The following is a 14,720-nucleotide window of genomic DNA, read 5'->3' on the forward strand; positions in this document are numbered from 1 at the left end:
AATTATTTCTAAAGATTGTTTTCTGAGAAGCAGTAAGTCACATTCTCTGGTGTTTATAATGAAGAAAGCTAATTTACTGAATAAGCTACTGGTCAGAGATCAGGTGATGGGGAATTTTGCATGGGGAATGTAAATGTCAGTCTAACTGATGTTCTTCATTATACTTTGCCCCTCCAAACTGTGCGTGAGGAGGCCAGATGTCTGAACTGCAGCAGCAAAGAAAACTGCATATTTCCACCTAGACCACAATGACCATTTGAATCTTCCTTACAACTTTTTCTGACAGTGCTGTTTTGCTGCTACTGAGATGTGGGCATTATTGTACCAACTACTTCCTAAAGGTATGGTTCTTACACTCATGGAACTTGTGGAAAGATTGTTCAAGAGCAATAGAATCTTCTCAGGATCCAAAGATCTACAAAGGCTACTACCTAATATTTAGGTGTTTCAGCCTGCTTAGCCAGGCTTACATTTGATAGTCCTTGTAATAATTATGAGTATGTAGAGTGAGAAGAGAAAGGAGGCTTTACACCTCACAAATGAGGGGACAAAACTTCACCAAAAATTAACTTTCAAAGAATGACTGGCTATCATCTGTATGAGGTATACATGGCTAAGTTTTGGTAGTGCCTGCAGGGGTGGCTTTTGTGAGACGAGTCCAGAAACTGCCCCATGTTAGAGAAGAGCCAGTTCCAGCTGGCTCCAAAAGGGACCTGCCACTGCCTGGAGCTGAGCCAGCGAGTGATGCTGGCTGTGCATCTGGGAGCATATTTGAGAGAACCGCTGTGCAACAGCAGCTGGAGGGGTGGAACCAGCCCTGCAGCCCCCAAGGTCAGTGCAGAATGAAGGCAGGAGGTTCTCCAGGCACTGGAGCAGAAGTTCCCCTGCTGCCTGTGGGGTACCACAGAGGAGCAGATCTCCATGGTGCAGCCTGTGGAGGAGCCCCTGGTGGAGTAAGTGATCTGGTGGGAGCTGTCACCTGTGGGGGTCCAATGTGCTCCTTAAGGATGGACCCATATGGGAGCAGTTCCTGAACTGCTGCAGCCTGTGGGAAGCCTGCATAGGATCAGCATGGGAGGGACCCCACGCTGAAGCAGGGGAAAGCAGTGACTGTGAAGGAGCAGCAGGGATGCAGTGTTATGGACTGACTGCAGCCTTCTCTACCCTGTGCTGCTTGAGGGGAGGAGGTAGAAAAGAGTGAATGGGAAGAAGGTGTTTAGCTTCTGTTCAGTTTCTCACTGCTCTAGTCTGTTTGTAATGGGCAATAAATTATATTAATCTCCCCATGTTGAGTCTGTTTTGCCAATGATAGTAATTAGTGAGGGATCTCTCTGTCCTTATCTCAGCCCTTGAGCCCTTTTCCATCATATTTTTCCCCCTCTTCCTTTGAGTAAGAGGAGTGAGAGCAGTTGTGGTGGAGTTTAGCTGCCCAGCAGGGTGTAACCACCACCTCATCCTACCTTTCTGTATGAGTGCAAGATCTGCTCCTGTGACCTTTCCACTTTGCTGATGGAAATGTGCAGGTGTGGATGAGCTGGAAGGAACTTGGATGCTAGAGGGATGAGCATGGCATAAGAGCCTCTGTATAGCACAGAGTATCACCAAGGTCACACAGTATATAGCAGGGCAGAACCTTTAATCCATGTAGTCTGAGTACCAGTCCTGTGCATTGACTGCAAAGCATCATTCTCTCAGGGAACAAATAAGCTCTGTAGTCAAATACATCCATGCTAGGCAGAAATAGATGCCTTATCATGGCTTTGTGCCCAAATTAATGTATATTGCTCTACCACAGAGCTAAATTGCTTTAGTATAGTGTCACTACTTCTACTGTGCTGCAGTGATGCACAGCATAAACTGTTTTTATCTGCAACTAGCAAGAAATTTCATCTGGTAACATGTTATTCCTTATGGGAATTTTGACTTTGTTTTGATTTTGTTTTGAAATTGTCATTCTCACATATGCTGAACTCTTCTGTGAGAGATTAGGCACATCCCAGTGCTTGTGGAGTCGAAATTAAAAAATAAATTTAAAAAAAACAACAAAAAAAAACCACCATACCTACCATACCTAAAGATCATATGTATGCAGGACTAAAGAAGGGATAAGAACACGGAACAATGACATCTGATATTTGCTTGATTCTGGTATGTGGTTCAGCACTGCTTCACAGCTTTCTGGGCCTTCTCTTATACTCATTATTAAAATAAACTGTTATGTACAACAGTAAGAGAAGTGAGGTTACTTTTTCTGTTTTTGTTGAATGTTGTCCAATATTAGTCATCCCTTGGCATAAATCTGAACAATCTTTTTATCTTTACATGAGCCCAGAAGTTGTTCTGCAATGCAGAGGTGTTACTTAGTTAAGCCTATTATTTCCTGCACTGTGATATTGTCCAAAGCATATTAAATCAGAAAGATCTTTTGCTTATCCTTTAGTAGGAAGAATTCCTTGTATGATTGCTGTGCATCCTTTTAGCCCCCTCTAGTGCCTGACTTATGAGGGCACAAGTAACAACAGTGGCTCTTTTGCTTTGTGTGAAGGTACTGTTGTGCCCAGAGCAACTAGTGGAGTTGGAGAATATGAATATGACTCAAAGCCAGCTTTGCATAGCCATGATTTTCTTTTGCTTAAGAGAGAACCTTTATCTTCCTCTAACTCCTATTCTTGTGTTTTGCACTTTGTTAAGATCTGCAAAGGAGAGCTTGCTTTGAGTGGATGTGAATTCAGTGTCAGCTTAGGTGGTTCTGAGCCAGTAGTCTTTGTTAGGCTAAATGCAGTAGGATAGGCCCACTTCAGGTGTATTTTGGACCTGTTTTATAGGTTCAAAATCATCTGAGCTGTGTCTAAAAAGAGCTGCAAATGACACATAGTTAATCTAAATTTAACTTCACCTCTCACAAAAGAACTATCCTGAAAAGATGCTAAGAAATTGAATTAGGTTTCCCACTGTTGAAAGCTTATGAAGAGCAGCCTAATGCAGTAAGCCTGATAATGAGGATGGAGTGTGGTGTTAGTGAGGCCTTGACATTAAAGGGGAAAAACAGATGATTCGGAGACAGCTTGTGTTGGAAACAAATGATCTGTATTCAAAAGAAGGCATAGAGCAAGCATTAAACTTTAATGGAATAATCTCAGGAGGGAGGTTATTTTCATGCTGCTGAACATTTTTCTTATTAGCATAACACATGGTCACTTTTGCAACAAGCATAATAATGCTGTTAATCATCCAGTTGTTCTGTGTAAAGGTTAAGTCTCCTTGGAAGTGTAGTCAAATAAGCTAGTGCACTCTCTATTTTGAAAAGCAGTTACCCTTGCAAAGAGGGCTTATTTGTGTTCTAGGCACTACTTTGTTGCTACTGGAACCTACGCTTTAAAATATTCAGAAGAAAAAGGTAATGCTAATGTTTTGTCTTCTCCATTTTTTGGAGATCACGCTTCTTTATGAATTACCTGTATTTAGTCATCTTAATGTGTCCCTTGTGAGACAAGTGGCATTCTTGTTCTGCATGAAATGTGTAGAGGGATTTGGCCCTAAAATCTCAGTGAGGTGCCAGATTCTTTAGTTTTTAGGAATTATGTTCTGGGGTCATCAGTGGTTGCAGGCATGAAATTCTTAAAGATGTCTAAAAGTTGGGACTTCTGAATGTTTTTGAGCCTCAGTGATTGCAGAGGTTGCATTGACTGGTTATAACTTCACTAGTAGTGCTGAGGTGCGTAGCTCTGGGAACAGGTCATGGATTGTGCTGGGAGGTGAGCTAATGGATACAGTTACCTTTGGGAGCCTTTTCCCTGTCTGTGCTGCTTCAGCTGTGCTGCCACACTCATTTTTGAGACAGATTTGAAAGGCTTAGTATGGACTGCCATATGGAAGGTTTGCATCACAGAATTTTAATACTGCTGTTAGTAAGTTCTGTAAGGAGCTGGTGAGCACTGACGCTGTGATTACTAGAGGCTGAAAATTGCTGAAGATCCATAGTATGTGCTAGCTGTTATCTGGGCCCTAGATGAAACCTCTCTTAGTTCATTATGTATTGCAGTGAAGAATAGTCTTTGCCCACTCTGATTCTTCCCTATTTTCTTCAGTATTTTTAGAAGAATTTGATATGATCGCTAGAGGCAATGAGTTGCTTCAGTCTATGCTTTGTACTTGGTCCAGCATTTGCTTTTTATCTATTCATATGCTTGCTGTTGCAAACACCACATTTGTTTTCATACAAGACTTGTGCCTAGCTCTACTTTCCTCACTCCTGCACTAGTAAAGATTTTTCAATAACTATTAGAATTAAGTACAGTTCTAAAAACGTGGATGTATATACAATACAGACACAAACTGTATGCAATTATAAGCTTGATTTCCTGCTCATTTTCTTAATGCAAACATTGGGTTATTTTTAAAGAAACAAATACTTCAATGGTGATCTCATGTTTGCAGTGATATCATTGTTTTCTCATATTAGTGTCTGTTGTTCAAGCCTGCCACAGGCTTATTACAAAAAAAGTGTGAAGACTTACTGTAGCAGGAAGCTGGGTACTCTAGTGATAAGAACAGCAGATTAAACAGTTTCTAGGGGCTGTTATGGATCTTGGATGAAATCAGACAGATGTGTTGAGCCTCTGATCTGTGAAATGGTTTCTGTGTCCTCATCATGGAAGGATGGAGTTTCCAGGACTGACCCTGCCAGGTCTTGAGTTCTTCAGCTCCTGCTGAGTTTCCTCACTCTGAAACACTTGGTTGCTCAAGGAATCACAGAATCACCTAGGTTGGGAGACCTCCAAGATCACCTAGTCCAACCTCTGACCTAACACGAAGCAATCCTCCACTAAACCATGTCACTAAGCTCTATATCTAAACGTCCTTTAAAGACCTCCAGGGATGGTGACTCCACCACTTCCCTGTTCCAATGTCTAACAACCCTTTAGGTAAAGAAGTTCTTCCTAACATCCAACCTAAACCTCCCCTGGCACAACTTAAGCCCATTCCCCCTCGTCCTGTCACCAGGCACGTGGGAGAACAGACCAACCCCCACCTCACTACAGCCTCCTTTAAGGTACCTGTAGAGAGCGATAAGGTCGCCCCTGAGCCTCCTCTTCTCCAGGCTGAACAAGCCCAGCTCCCTCAGCCGCTCCTCGTAGGACTTGTTCTCCAGACCCCTCACCAGCTTCATCGCCCTTCTCTGGACTCGCTCGAGCACCTCAATGTCCTTCTTGTAGCGAGGGGCCCAAAACCGCACACAGTACTCAAGGGAGATGCCTAGGACCTCAGTCAATCTTCACCAGGAAGGCATGTACAGAACACGCTGTTCCTATCCGGTATTTTGCAAACATTAACATACATGTGTTTGCTGCAACTATAGGCCATGACTATATTTATGGATGAGTTAATTTATGAATTCCCTGAAATATGGCTGGTTGTATTGTATTAGAAGTTCAGTTTTTGCACATAGAGAAGAACATGATGATTTCAAATATGCATCAGTAGAACCTATGTTCCTAACTTTGGAGTTTTCATAAATTAAATGTAGGAAGTCTATTTTCCATCCTCCCGTCAACACTAAATCAAGGTTAAACTCTCAGTGTATAGGGTTGTATCCTGAAGAGGTAAAAACTGTATGGTCAAAATGTTGCAATTTTCTAATGAACCTTACTGTGGTAAGTTTTATCCTTTAAAGCTCTACTATTTGGACTATTTGGAGTGTTTAAATTATTTATAAGAAATTAATTTCTACTCTTTGCAGTAGAGATGCAAGGTCTTGCGTGACAGAACCTGAGTGCACACTTGAAATGAGTTTTTACATTTATAAGTACACTTTTGTAGCTAACACTGTGATGGACTAAAATCATACCAGTAATGCAGAGTCACTTACAGGACTTGGGACTTGAGGCCAAAAATCTGTCATGGTATGTATAATCCACATTGAGCTTGCAAGTGCAGAGTGCTTAGTGTCTAGAACAGGAAAGTCTCTTGTTTCTGTGTAAAACCTCTGGCTTAAAACACCAAAAATGCTATGTTTAGTGTTTTCCTCAGTTATTACAGTGTCTCTTTTATTGGGAGGTATGAACTGAAGCTGTTGAAAGCTATGGAACATTTTATAACAATCATTTCAATGGAGACATTCAGAACAGTGGAAGCAAATTATGAATAATAGCTAGAGGTTTCTGAAATGTGAACCCTGCAGTTTGTCACTTGCAGAAGTTTATATTCACTTCATCCTTAGCTACTTGCAAACCGATTGTGATGAGCTAAATATTTTCTTAGTTTAAGACTAAGAGAATCTCTAGTTATAAAAATTAGATGTTTTGTACTGTTAACACTTAAGCTCTTTCTAAGAAAGAAATGATTACTAGACCTTGGATCCTTGCTCAGTTTACTTCTGTTATTCCTGCTCAGGCCTTGAATATCGTTGTTTATTGTGTCATTAAAGACTCAGTAAAAATCAAATTGAGATAAAAAATACATGTAAATCTCTATAGACTATAGGGAGACGACTAACAATGCTCAGGCTTTTGATTTTTAATTGGAGACAATGCCAAACATTACTTGCAGTGTGCAAAGTATGTTTTGTTACAAATGCCAGCTATCATAGAAAAAGAACTTAAAACATTTACCAGCAGTAACAGTATCATCAAAAATCACCTACTCTATCAAGTATGTAGTCTAAAAAAGTGAATATATGTCAGCCAATCTTGACTTCAATGGTGTGTATTTTTCTGCCAATCTTTAAATGTCTCTCCTGAAGGTGAATCTTTGCAATTTGTCTTTCCAAATTAAGATAGGCAAAGCATTTATCTAATCCTGTTTTTTCATTTGTTTGTTCTAGGACTCAGTGGGACTGCATGATTTTACAGGACTTTTTTTCTATTTTTTTGATTTATATGCTGATCCTTCAGATCACTAATATGTCTGATATCAGTAGTGGAGGTAATTACAATGTGTGTTACCTGTATAGCCTATGGGAGACATGCTGAGCAACTCACAGTTGACTTTCATTTATATGCATATTAACCTTTTTGTAAAAAAGGAAATAACCTCTCTAGGGTTGTACTATGTATTGTAGTGATATCAACTCAAACAAAACCCAAAGCTTGCTGCTTCAGTATCTATTTGATTACTGCAGCTACCAATCTATAAACATTAAAAAATGGATATGTGAAGGAGGTGTTTGAAATTGGTTTTCATGGTTCAAGATGTCAGATGTAAAAACTGGCCTTCCATAGTGGCTTTGCACACTACTACTCAAATATATATTTGATTCCGTTATTCAATAATATTTGTTACCATTGTAATATTTTTGTAGAGCAATTACAGGTAGCAAAAAAAAAAAGTTAACAAATCTATCTAAGACTCAAGGCTTTTCATTATTGCAACAAGTTTCAGTGCATTTTCCTGGATTAGAATACTGAATCCTCTTGCAGGTAAGCTCTATTATGATGCTATATCATCTTAGCTCTTCATCCTCCCACTAGATAACTTTTGGACATACCTTCTTGTTACCAGGATCTGGAAGCAATATAAACAGGGGATGATTTATCTTGTAATGAATCCAGTACAAGGGCTCTCAGTGTTTTGAATGGGGATTAGAACAATCATACCACGGTTGTTCTTTTGTTCACCATTAGTCCACTAATTAGATAGTGAGTATCACAATTAATGTTAGCGAGATTCTGAATTTATATGTACCAGGCATTTCTTATCACTGTTCAATTCATTTTCAGCTATTTTGAAGCTGAAAATGCTGATTACAATATCTGTCATCTAGTGTATGTCTTTGATTAATGAACAATTCTGCCTTTGTCCTGGTTCTTACATGTCACCAGAAAATACTGAGAACCTTTAATTCAGAACTGGACTGAGCCTGTATATTTTTCTTTAATAATACTTAATATTTATATTTCACATAGAATATAAGGTAAAATTGTACAAGCTTTTTATTCACTCAAATATTGCTAACAAAATTAAGTAGTTAAGTACATTTTGGCACTTGAAAATGGTCTGCAAGTTTGTCCAAATTGCACTTTTATTGGAATAAGCCATTACTTGTATTAAAAGTAGGGTTGAAATATAATGGCTCTTTTTCCAGGAATTATCTAGCATTATCTAAATGTCTGTTATACAATATAATGTTTTCTATTGCATGAAATGATCCTAATTATCACAGGTGAATATTTTAATTGCTTCTAACTTAGAGGTATGGTTCGGTTTTTAAGTCAGCTGTAAAACTGCAATTAATTTCAAAGGGGTTCTGAAACAAATATGTTAAGTCAGCCTATCTGACTGACTTATGGCTGTCTCTGGCCAGTAATACCATAGTAAAAAGACAGCTATGTACCGCTTACAGCTAAGTTCATTTTCCCTTGACATTATGAATGCAAATGCATGACGCGTTGTGGTGTGTAGTGATAATCTTTGCTTGTTTATTCTACAGCAACTGCTGAGTAAAGGAAACAGAAGAGGGAGTAGGCAAACATTTATTTTAGACTACAGTGCTGAACCCATTTGTTTAAATAGTAGTTATTGTTATGACTAAGGAATAGAATCCTAACATGGAGTGGAGAGAAATCAAACGTTGTACTCCTATAAGGAAGGCACTATTTCAAACAGCTAGGGATAAAAGTTATGAAAGAAGTAGGAAGGCCAAGGGAAAGTCTTGCTAAGGCAAAAATTGATGAAAAGGTGATGATCTTCAGAATAAATATTTCAAACTACAATCCCTATAGATTTTAGGGAGCCTGTGAGTTAAGGGACGGTAGTACTTGACAGATGCACATGCCCTGTTTATGAAAGAAACAGGACAAAAGCAATTGAAATGTATAACTCCCCGTTATATCTCTTACAATGATACATGTGAATATATAACTTCTCAAGGGAGTTTGGGGGCAATAGGTTCATTGGTAATTCTTTCTGACTAATGGATAAATCCAGAACTGGTTTTGTATTGTGGGGTGAATCCGTGCACCCTATTTATAGTGCAAGTTGCCTAATTAATAGTCAGGAAGAAAGAGTCCTGGCTGGTGCAAAGCAGCAGTTCAGTTTTCCAGGTCTGGTGTGTAGGTAACTTGAGGGTGAAGAATGAGCACAGATGCTATTACACCACTGTATTGACACATTGCTTACTGTTTTCCTGGCTTCCTGCGCTTCTTAGCTGTAGTCTAGATCACCTTGATCTGAATTAAATGTGATAAGTTATTCCAGAGCATGACTGGGTCAGCAAAAGACAGCAGAGAAAGAGTTCAAGTCTATCTCTTGTATTCTCATTACTGCTGACAAAGGGTTTTGCGTAGCCGTTAGTCATGGGATTCTTACAGTACAGTAGGATTGGCCCTGCAGTGATTGCAGAGGATTGTGCTGACAGGGACCATCCAAGACTTTCTCTAGAATTGTAATAGTTTCCTTCCATTCTCTTGAAGCATTCCCATATTTTCTGTTGTAGTTTTCCTTACCAGACATGAAAGTTTAGGCAAGAGTCCTCTCAAGCTTAGTATGTACTGTAATTCCAAGCAAACTGATACTCTCTGGCTCAGTTTATCTGGTAGTTAAAATGGATTTGTTAATGCCTACAAAACATCTGGTGATTATTAGGATTAATTAGATTATTATTAGTCTTGCTTTTCTATCAGGTTAGGGAGTGAGCTTCCCTGCAGCTCCCAATTGCAATGCTGATATTTATTTTTTTTGCCAATTGGCAAAAACTGCTCTACTTCAGAAGAGTTGGCTTTAGAGCCAGTTCCCTGATGCAATCTCAATTATTTTTATGATACACTTAATTCCTGGTACACTGTAGGACTCAGACAGCAGTAGATGATGTCCCTGTGCTCGTTCCCATACTCCCTCTGCAGTTGGCACTTTGCTTTGAGATCCTTCCCTTTTGCTCTTCTAAGGATGAGTGACACCACGTGTAATACATTATCTTCTTGAGGCTCTCTTGCAACTTCTGACAAGCTTTATTCAAACTTCTAAATACAACCAGCATCTTGTGTACCTTTTGCCTAAGGCAGGCACGTTTACCCATGCTTAGGTTTCCTTCTGTTTCTGCTATGCCATTTTGTGGAGATGTGTAATTCTTTCCTGCAGGTAACAGCCAAAATATAAGACAGCGTTTACATTGATAATTCTAACCGCATTGCCTGTTTTTATTAGTGCCAGTTATAGTTTACAAATGAAATTGCATAAAGAATGTAAGTTATCTCACACTGGTCTCTCTCTCTCTTTTTTTTTTTTTTTTTTTTTTTTTTTTTTTTATTAACATCACAAAATGTGCTGAGAACTCAGTTAAATTCTGGAAGAAAAGCAATGCCCTGCTTACTTTTCTGTCTAGCTTCAATTTTTTTTAAAAATTATGCGACTTTCAAGAATTGCTGGAAGAACCTTCATATAGGACTACTACATTTTACAGTGTAAAATAGTTTGGTCTCAGTTGTCCTGGCCACTAATTCTATTGTCTCTGTACATACTACTGAAACCTTCAAAGGCATTTAGTTTTTTGTTTACTATTTTAATATAAATTCTAACATTCATATATTTGATTCTTTTTGATTTATATTGCACTTAGTTCTGGGAAACTTCTTTCATGCAGTGTTATCTTTTTAACTGAATAAATAGAAAATCAGATCATGTGAGCTGAATGTGGGATTGCCTGAATACTGGTGCATATTATTGTTATGACTTGGGAATGTGCAGCAGAGTATGTAAAGACCAGCTGGTATCACAGCTGCTAGATTTAGTTTTATATTTATTCGTGACACCTACAAATCAAGGTGAGACACATAACAAAGTGATAACATTCCAAAACTGTTTTTGTCTCTGCAGATCAATTCTTTCTAGACAACCCTCTGGGACTTATCATACCAGTACTTTAGCATTGCTTGAAATCTTCTTACGACGATATCATGGTATTTCCAGAATATGCACTGGATTCTTGAATATAAATACGCTGTTCATCCTCAAACATTTTCCCCCTTAGATCTGTTGTGATTGAGCTGTGTTGTCTAAGAGCCAAATGGGAGATGGAACAAAGGAAATAATTGTCTTTTTATAAATCTCTGTAGAACTATTAAAAAGCCTTTGTAGCTTTTCTGTTACTCTGATTTTATTCATGACACTTGGAAAACAATGATAGATTATAAATTCATACATAGGTTAAACAAAACCAGATGCATTTGGACAGACTTGACAAATCCCTTCTATACCTCCTGCATAAGCATATACAGCTGAAAACAAAATGAGAAAATCTGAAGTTTACAACACTTGATATGGGTATGCTTATCTTTACATGGAAAATCACCTTATCTGTAGTGAATTGAAGTTGAATGTGCTCTAGTATCAAAACAAGGGGATGCTTGGCAGTGCTTCTTAAAAGGGCAGAAAGTTCTTCATTGGAACAGGAGACTGACAATGAGTTCAAGGCAGTACTTATCTCCTTTCCTGCATCATCTGAAAACACAAGGAATATTTTCAGTGCTGTGGTTGAATTCAAAAGGCTTCCTCAGAGAATAGTCTTCCATTGGATGTCAGCAGGAAAGCATCAGAACCCTATCTACTAGAATTCTTAGATGCAATGTTTTCCTGATGCACATGAGCTCTTTGAAAGAAAATCACCCAGCAGCATTAGAAATCCTAAATGTATCCACTTTTCTCCATTGCAGTTCCTTGCTGTAGCAGACTATGCATTGTAACATACACAGAGGATACATTTTCTACATTGAGTGCAATAATGTACATGGTCTGTCTGGAATGGAGTGAACTTTCCCTGCAGCAGCCCATACAGCGCTGTGCTCTGCACTTGCAGGTGGAACAGCAGTGGTATCAGTACTGGCACAGCACCAAGCCCCCCTCTAATCCTCTTCAGAGCCAGCAGACTGGGCATGGACAATAGGTGGGGAGGGTACATCATCAGGGCAGCTGACCTAAATCAACCAAAGGGATATCCCATGCTGTGTGGTGTCACACTCCACAATAAAAGATGGGGAGGAAGAGGAATCTCTTTGGGAAGAATCTGTCCTCCCAAACTGCTATGCATATTGAGGCCCTGCTTCTTAGGAGGTGGCCAAACATTGGTTGTTGATGGGAAGTAGAGAATTATTTTCTGTGCTTCCTTATGGCCTTTCCTTTTTCCCTTTAATTAAATTATCCTTATCTCAACCTGTGAGCCTTTATTATTTCCAGAATACTCTTTTCTTCCCCTCTTTGATGGAGGAGGATGAGCGAGAGAGTGGTTGTAGTGTTTAGTGGCCCAGCAAGGTAAAACCACCACAAAGAAGGATTGCATTTGACACAAGTGAATTGCCTACATGACCTCTAATAAAGACATTGGTATTAGGGTTCTGCTCTAGGTTCTTACAGGATTGTCACAGGATTATCTGCAAACACCGCTTGTATTAAGATGCATATAAACACAGACTAAACACAGGCTGTTCTAAACCACAGCTCAGAAGGGAACCGCTGACTTGGTTTGAAAAGCTGAATTCATTTGCAGATTGTCATTGCTGTGCCTACTTCAGCCTAAAGTGTGTTTAGAGCTGAGTATATCCTTTGAAGTGTTGAGGATAAAAATTCAGTGCAGAAACTGCAATATATGATGATGAGATACAGCTCTAATAACATAGTCTAAGAGCTATCATGGTAGAAGAGGTGATCCATTTTAATGAAAGGCTTCAATTTATAGAAGAAAAACCAAGAACAGCTCTTCTCTTAGACAACTGAAGTTCAATATTTAAAAAATACAGCATTAGATAGGGTGATGTACTCAAATGCTGCAGCTCCCATTTATTTAAATGTATAGGATTAGGGTGATAATTTAGATATGTCTGCTGTATTGATAAGCCTTTACAGGTAATGCTTAATGTATCACAGCTGAACTTGTGAAATCTGCCCACTAGGGTAGGTGCTAAGAACTGCAAAATTGGGTTATGAGTGTTTGAAAAATATTGCCAGGTTTTGAAATTTAAACTCAATGTTTGGTGAGCCTGACCTAAAGGTGACTTACTTTTAACTGGAACTACATCTTAATGCCTTGAGTGAAAATATAATCAGGTTCAATGGGTAAAGCAATAAGCTTAAAGCAGATTTACCAGAAGCCTTAGATAAGGAACTTGCTGTCAGTAAGTGTAAGTAAACATTCATTTCTGAGGGTATGGAAGCACATAACAGGGGTAAAAGTCACCTCATGTTTTTCATTTGTTTCTAAATACTTCATACTCTGTAGAAGGGCAGCATTTAGTTTCCCCTGAAATTGAGACTATGTTGTCTTATTTCTAATATAAACAAGAGATCGTCCTGGATTTACAGATTCCAGTCTGTATTAACAGAAGAGGTAACTGAAGAAATGTATATTTTTTAAAGACAGGAAATCGGGATTGCTTTTCTTACAATTTTCTCTTATCCTGTTGTAGCCTTGCCTATTTAGATTCCTTGCTCCTTGTGGCAGGGACAGTTTTGTGTAGTTCACAGGCCCCCATGCACGGCTGAGTGCCATACTGGAAAGATGCGAGCAAGGCTGAGAAGCACAGATGTACTGACTACTGCTCTAATGACAAGAATTCTTGCATAACATCCCAATGTGATATTGTGCTTTGCAAGCACTATTTTCTAGTGATCTTTTGAAATTAGAAAGAATGACGTGGTAGACTCTTGGGAAACTTCCAGTTATGGAGCTGTACTCTGAGAATGAACACGTGAATCAGACCAAAATACTTGACCATTCTTGCACTTTTATAAAGGACCTAAGACCTGGAATGGTGACCAAAATATAGTTCTGTAGTCCCAAAGCTGGCAAACTGTGTGCTTATTGGTGTGGTGTACCAGGCACGAACCTAGGGACAAGTTCTCTAATGCTTTCATTGCAGTTTTTTTGGCAATTTATCTGTTCTTTTATCTGAGAAATTTATCTGAGAAAATTATTCTTTTCTCAGACCTTTGGATTTGATGCCAGTATCTGCCACTGATTTTTCTGTGTGGAGGACGGAGGCCCTGGAATTGTTCAGGCAGTCCCTTATCGTGGTACAGAAAGCAGAGGGAGGTCTGTGGGCTTTGAGCTGTCCTGATTCATCCCGAGGAAAACCTGACGCAGAAGAGTCCTCTTACAGAAAACTGCCTGCTGCCACAAGTGGGGAGCCTAGCAATAACAGAAGCTTCTAAAACTTAATTCTGATAAGATCGCTTGCACAAAAACATACTTTTATTGGCTTCAGTGCAAGATTCATGTTAGAACCTTGTAATCTGAAGTTTAGAAATCAATAGGTATTTTGGAAGAAATAATACAGCCTTCCTTAGAGACAACCGTATCTATACATTGACGTTGATACTCCTACTATTTCATGCTTACACCAGAATGCTGCAATGTTTTCTACTATACTCTAAGGAGACTTGCACTGTGTTTACTGTACTTCTAATTCCTTTGTTCTAGACTGTACTTCTAAAATTTTGTTCTAGATTAGGTGGTTCCTACAGCCTCGATATTATGTGTTGTCAGTTGGCAATGAGATGCATTTCCTGAACAAGAGCAGTTTTAGCTGATAAGTAATATAGGCTGTATTTGCAAGATGTCCTAAACCACTACTGTCCGAACAACATACCCACATCAAAATCTGTATTTTAGACTGTTTGGTTAGTTGCAAGCTGTAATACACTAAGTTTATGATGTTACTTTCTTAGGTCCTTGTGCTAGTGCTTACTCTTCAGTATGGGGTTTCAGTGATGCGGGTCAGCAAACACATCAGTGT

General features: G+C 39.0%; 1 long non-coding RNA gene across 1 annotated transcript in view; it reads left to right on the forward strand.

The window, feature by feature from the left end:
- Positions 1-14,018, forward strand: part of LOC309883520 — a 73,427-nt gene extending 59,409 nt beyond the window's left edge. The window contains exon 7 of the long non-coding RNA XR_014318465.1: positions 13,911-14,018. This is a non-coding gene — a long non-coding RNA (uncharacterized lncRNA). The remainder of the gene's footprint in view (positions 1-13,910) is intronic.
- Positions 14,019-14,720: the final 702 nt, after the last annotated feature.

Source organism: Aythya marila (assembly GCF_965140915.1).
Source record: "Aythya marila genome assembly, chromosome: 14".
Taxonomy (NCBI): domain Eukaryota; kingdom Metazoa; phylum Chordata; class Aves; order Anseriformes; family Anatidae; genus Aythya; species Aythya marila.